The following is a 6,862-nucleotide window of genomic DNA, read 5'->3' on the forward strand; positions in this document are numbered from 1 at the left end:
GATAACTTATCAGTCTCTCTGTCTTCACTACAACCTGCATGTAGCGTGCACTCTCTGTCTGTGTCTCCAAACCATGGAAACATCAAACAGCCTAAAGGCATCCACGTTGTGTTGTGGCTGACGGCATCTGCTCACGTGAGAAATGAAAAAATGCATGCAGGTCATGTATCAAGTATCTCTGACCTCTGGTCAGATTTGTAAAGGAAAATCTCCCTACAACACCTAACAACAACTAACAACAACTAGGGCGAAGTAAAAGTCATCACTCTGAAAGCCAAAAGGGTGGTTGTGCAGTAAAAGGATAGTTTTTTGGCAGCTATCACACCTGAAGGTTCAAGTGGTGTCTAAATAAACGCAGGTGCTGATGGATGTTGAAATTATGGCTCCAATCTTTGTGATGGAACAAACAAAAGATATTCAGACACTTTTTCTGATTCATTTTTGATCAGATTGATTAACTGTAATAAGCTTTGCTTTTATCGTCTCTGTGTTCTTCTTTCTTCTTTGTGTTCTTTACTGGGTTTCTAATTGCAACCTTGAAAAACCCCATCATAAAGCCACAGCAAGATCTGGGTTTCTACGGTTATTTCAAAAACCTTCCAAATGTTTTTAAAATGCAAAAATAGATCAATACATCCAATATATTCTGTGATTAATATTTATCAGAGTAATATAGGCGGTGTGTTTAAAGTAGCTTCACCATCCAAACAATTGCACGTTAGGTGACAGAATCCATGTGTGTCAGAGCTTACACTTTCACATCTTTAAACCTAAACTGACCTTAAAGGGCTGGGCCTTTGTTAATGGACGACTGTCCTGCCTCGACATGTGATATTTATTATGGGAGCTACGCTCAAATTGACAGATTTCCTATTTTAAATGAATCTGAAAGACTAAAAGAACAAATTAAACGCCTGTTTTTACGCTTTTACTTTTTAAATCAAAACATCGTAATTGTTCACAAGTATCAGCAGCTTTTTTTCACACACGTGTGTTCGAATCAATCTTAATATATAAAATGTCTTAACTATGCTGTGAAAAAGCGTCTGACGGGATCACTTACTTCTTGGTGCCACTCATCTCTTCAGCGTGCGATAAATCTCCTTGCTGAATATGCTGAGCAGAGCGGATCAGAGGAGCGAGCGGCTGCTGATGTTTGACCTGACAAAGTAACACAGAGAAGTGATTTCCCTGCTTTCACGGGCAAGTCTTACACACAGGAATCACAACAATGTGCTACATGTGCTGCTGCCGCTGTAAAAGTTTAGCAAAGGTTAGACTTAAAATCACAACGCAGGAAAAATGCAACATATGGTGCTGACATTCACACCGAAAGATCAAACAAGCGGACTTCATTAACTTTGCACTTGTGTGCAGACCCTTTGGTTCCCAGAAAACACCATCAAATCAAGTTGAACGAGCAAACGGCCTGACCAAAACAACAGCTGCGCATTTTACGCGCAGCCCACTCTTGAGTATTGTGATAATTTACCAAGTTGAGCATATAAAGTCACAAAAAGCAAGAAAAAGTCTACCGGCTCCTGAAGACACCTGCAGAAAAATGAAAAGAAAACAAAGCTGATTTCGTACCAAGGCGTCTTTTTACGCATGTACACGAGGCCGGAACACGTTCCGCTGTCCAAAGTGAAACTGGAGCTGCGGACTTACCTCTGTGTTATTGATCTTTGGCTTTGTGTCTTTGGTTCTTATTGTCCCTCCTTCGCTGGCATGCAGATAAGAGGTACTGCTCCCACTTCTTAGAGTAAGTTTGAATGTGGCATTGTGACAGCAGCTGCGCTCAGCGTGCAGCCTCTATCTCCTGGACCATCCTTCCTTCAACGCCACTCCTCCGGTGGGAGGTCAAACTGCCCCTCCGCTGCACCGTCCTGTTTTTCCCCCAGCTTTGTTTTTGCTCCAGCTGAACCATTGCGCGGTTTGACCGCGCGGGCACGATGTTGGAACGCACGCGGATATTCGCAGTAACGTCTGTCCGAACTAAAATCACGCACAAAAAGAGCGACATTGGATTTAAATCATTCAATTAGATACTCCGAAATTAGTAAATACTTCAAAATCTGGTAATCTGTACTTTCTGATATCACGTTTAACTTATTACTATTGGACATACTTTTGGCTCACATAACAATCTGTGGATGCTTTCATCAGGCACTTGCAGAGGGGGGTAGCAGAGCACCTGCCCCTTTCCTGATGGGTGCCCCAAGTTTTTTTTTTTTTAGGGTTTGCACAGAGTGGATAGTCAAACAAACTGGATCCTCATAAATGCATTCTTTTATATTTATTTATTTATTTACTTTGTCCTTATTACTTTATTATTATAGCACTAGGAATAAATCCTATGGGAAGGATTCTGGATCAGCAACATCATGCAAACTTTTGACCATAGTACATACAGTATATACTATAAAATGTCACTGTATGTGCATGTGTCTGTGCGTGTTTTATGTGTATAGATTTTTTAAAGTTATTACTCAAGTATAAAAACAATTATAAACACAACTGCAATATTTTATAACATTTCTATCATTACTTTATTATGGATTAAGTGCAAGGTTGTTAACTGTGGATAATGAAATCACTTTAGCTTTGAGCCCCCCGCCCCTTCAAACATCTCTGCACGGCCCTGGCTTTCATTAGATGCCGGTAATGTCCAGCATAGCTGCAGCTTCTAAAGAGGACACCTGCTGAAACTGCTTAGTTCTGCAGCTATAGAGCGCCATCTGTTGGAAGAAATATTGCAAGATTGGCTGAGTCGACCTTCTTACTTGGCTGTAATATCAGCATTATCATCACCAGCTGCAGTAAATGGAAAGTAAGTTTCGTGCCATGGCTGAAAAAAAAGGGTTTTTGTTATTTTTGCTGAAGGTTATTTTTTACCTGAGTCTTCCTCACACTATGAAATTATTAATCATAGCTTACCCTGTTATAAAAATAATAGTTGTTTGTGGTGTCTTGGTTTGAGCCACTGTTAAAGTCTGAAGCCTAAAGTCTCCCATTCTAAATCAAAACTCTTATCTTATCATCTGCTGTGGTTCAGAAAACCGTTCACTAAGGTCTTTTCTTGGTTTGCAACCCACGTAACAGTTAAATACACCAAATACTTGCAATGTTAAAGTAAGACAATAGCTCGAGTGACTCAAACTGTCACTGTCCTACATCAGCAACATAGCCCAGCAGGTCAGTCTGCTCAGGAATAGCTTGAGGGTCAAGTCTTGACCCATCTTTGCCAGATCCCAAAGGAGCATCTGTGGGATGTGGCAGCACAGACCGAAAAGGTGGGCCACGCTGCAAAACCACAGTATCCAAAAGATGTGCTGTCAACCACCTGGTCCCAGCAGCACTGATAAAACTGAGGTCTCCTGTCCTTGAGATGACAGGCGACAGCTGGTTTGAAGCGATAAGGCAGACATTGAGTGTGGATTCAGTGCATCCTTGAACATTTAGCTTTGCATCCCTCCCAAATTCTTTTGGACTAAAGAATCATTGATAACCAAAATGGTTTCCAGAGACAATAAAGCTACTGAGAGCAGGAAATCCATCAGCACCAAGTTTCAATTGTGCACATTTAAGAAAAAAAGGCAGAACAAACTGGTTAATGTTTCCAGACTATTTATGCAGAATCTGGTGGCCAGCCATGGGGTAAAAGGAGTTTTATTAACATTCCACACAGACCTGACTTTCCAGGAAAAGGTGAATATTTAATTTGGAAATAGAGAAACAATTGTCATCAGTCACCTTTGCCAGTTTTTGTCGGTGTAAAAACAAAACTAGGGACAAGTTGAAATTGTTAACTAAGGCAGACATAAGGTGTGGATTCAGTCCTTGAACATTTGTATCCCTCTGAGTAAAACTTTCAAAATACACAACTCGAAATCTCTAATTATTAAGTCAAATTGTGATGTTAGCCCAAATATAGATTTTTATGGCAAAACAAACATGTTTTCAGTGGCACAAACAAACTTCCATACTAAACAGGAATTTTAATATAAGTGTTGAATGTTTCTGCCTCAGCCAGGTCATTTCTATACAAATGAGTCTGCAGGTATTGGGCTTCTAACATTTAACATTTTCTCTATTTATTTCCGTTATCCATAAACGGCAGCAGATTCTGACGGCATAAACTTCCACAGGTAATAATCATTTACTTGCGATTCAACATATTTATAACTTTTTTGTTTTGTTTTTTGAAAATATTTCCTCAGAATTAAGCAGCGATTCAAACAATTCTGCCTTAATAAACTCATGTTGATATCAAACATGTTTATATCAGCTTAAACTTTCATGCTATCCAGGTTTTAACACCAATACTGTAAGTTTTTGTAAATGTATCTTATGTGGAAATTATTTTAACGAACACTCGGGAATAAAAGCATCATTCAGACAATCAGCAGATCAACAGATTGTAGCATTAAGCCAAAAGCATTAAAGCATCTTGTTTAATTGTTATCAGCATGATCTGTATAACACTAATATCAAATGAGGTGTATTAAGTCTCCAGATAATAACGTATGTGTGTGTTAGCTCACACCAGTAGCTCCTGTGTTTCCCATTTGTTTTACTGGCTGTGTGATAAAAATATTTATAGGAAATGATTTATGATGGACGACCAAGCAAACATCCACTTATGCAAATTTAATTCAAATTTTGCATGTACACAGTGAAGACTTCACTATTCAGAGCAGAGTGCACACCACTGTTTATGGCACACTTACGGAGAAACTGTAGGAAAGTTTATGGAAAGTAGCTTCTAATGCCATGAGGTTATTATTGAAGTGACCTGTGTGGCTCAGAGCAGGTTAAATGTTTGTTGCTGCTGGAGTCAGTACATTCAGTGCCTTATTAAGAAGTCTCCCTCCATCCATCAACACTTGTGAGAATGAGATGAATGTGGGCTCAACAAGTATGAAGTCTTATATCTGTCTCCACTGTGGACACTGGTCCAGGTGCCTCTTAACGTGGCTTTTGTATTGTTTTATGAGACTGTTTGTTTTTCTGGACCATGATTCTGAAGTAAAGCTTGGTTGAGACTATTTACTAAATTAAACTCAGGGCCAAACACACTGTGAGGGTTCGTGATCACTGGTGAATCCAATTAGCTCTGATGTCTAATGTGTTTGTAGCTTTGTGTTTCTGCCTGTCCCAAAGTCCATGGTGCTTGTAGCTCTGCTTTCATCTCCACCAACTCCAGTTTTGCTAACCTTTTTAGTAATTGGATGTACGCTTCAGTGGAATCAGTGGCTTTTCTTGCCCTTGTTTGATAAAGAAACATTTTACTTTCAGCTGCTGGTTCAGGTTTCATTAGACAGAATAGAATGAGTCATCAAATCAAAAGAATGAATTCAAAGGGTCCAAGAAGCTGCACAGAGCTGCAGAAAACACTTACTAGCCTATTTTTAATATGCTTCAATGAAACGCTGAAAGTTTATTTCAAATTATTTGCGTATCAGTTGCCACATTGTTATTTGAATAAGGTAGGGTGGGCTATTCTTTCAGGTAGTTCAATAGAAATTGTAATGCAAAGCTGCAATAAGATATTCTAGGTGTTTAAATGTTCTTGCGCTGAAAAAGTCCATCCATCCATCTTCTGGCGCTTATAGGGCAGAAGTCTAAACAAAGAAGTTGGGACTTCACTCTCCCCAGCCACCTTCCACCTTTGGCATTCCCAAACCAGCTGTGGGACATGATCTCTCTGTAGGTCTCTCACAGACCACCAATCTAAATGCACTTATGCTCAAATACAATGTTTTTCTTTATGAGCAAACTGTTGTTTAACACAAAAGCAATATAGACTTCAGATCAAGCCTTTTTTGCCAGTCACACTCCACAGGTCTCACTGTCATTGCTCACATGAGTGCTAAAGTCCTCGAGCAGGACAGTGGAGTCCCAAGCAGAGATGCCTTCAAGCATGCTGCCCATGCACAAGTCATGGAAAGTGCTGTTTAGAGTCAGAGTCACACGTGTGCACCATTTCTCAAAGGCATAGAAACATCGTCAATGGTCGTAGGGAAGATGTGTCATCGTGCTTGTATTGTCCCTTTCCCCCCACTTTACTGGGAATCCTTAACTGCTTTCTGGAAACTTAAACTTGGTTGCTGTATAACCTGTGATTGTTCTCAGGGTCGTATTTGTCACCTTTAGCCTCTTTACCTATATGCAAAAACAAGAGAATAATATTTAACTTTGAAATTCACTTTAACCTTTCAGGTTCATCTGACACAATCATCAATACATTTTGGAGTGTTGCCAAATCAAAACTAGGACAGGGATTTCTGCTGCCATGGGGAACTTTGGTGTCTGAACATCCAAAGCAATGGGAAAAGAGGAAAGAAAGTACATCTTTGTTACATTATAAACCTTTACATCGCAGACACAATAACAAAATCATCTGTTTCCCACCAGATTCTAAAATTATTGAGATGCCAGATGCTGCTAATCAAATACACTTATTAACTGACCTTCAGCAGTGTTGCTGTCCATCACTAATGGGTGTAAGGATATGTCTAAATAATTTGAAGTCCAGCACATGGTGAGGAAGGTTATTCAAAAGTGGAAAATATTCAAGACCGTTCCCAGTATTCCCATTAATGGAAATCCCAGGAACTTCACCCCAAGGTCAGACTCTGCAAGTGCAAAAAAGCAAAAAGACTCTACAGACCTCAGTTAGCGTGCAAATTTTAAAGGTCACAACATTACAATTACAAAAAGCCCAAACAAGTGTGTTTTGTTTGGAAGGGTTGCCGGGAGAAACCGAACATGGCAGCACAGCTTATTTTTAGTCAACGTTGCATCTGAACGATGTCATGTTGACAGACAAGTCCAAAGTGGAGACGTTTGGCCGTAACGC

Source organism: Pundamilia nyererei, unplaced genomic scaffold (genome assembly GCF_000239375.1).
Source record: "Pundamilia nyererei isolate P.nyererei 1_Seehausen unplaced genomic scaffold, PunNye1.0 scaffold00038, whole genome shotgun sequence".
Taxonomy (NCBI): Eukaryota; Metazoa; Chordata; class Actinopteri; order Cichliformes; family Cichlidae; genus Pundamilia; species Pundamilia nyererei.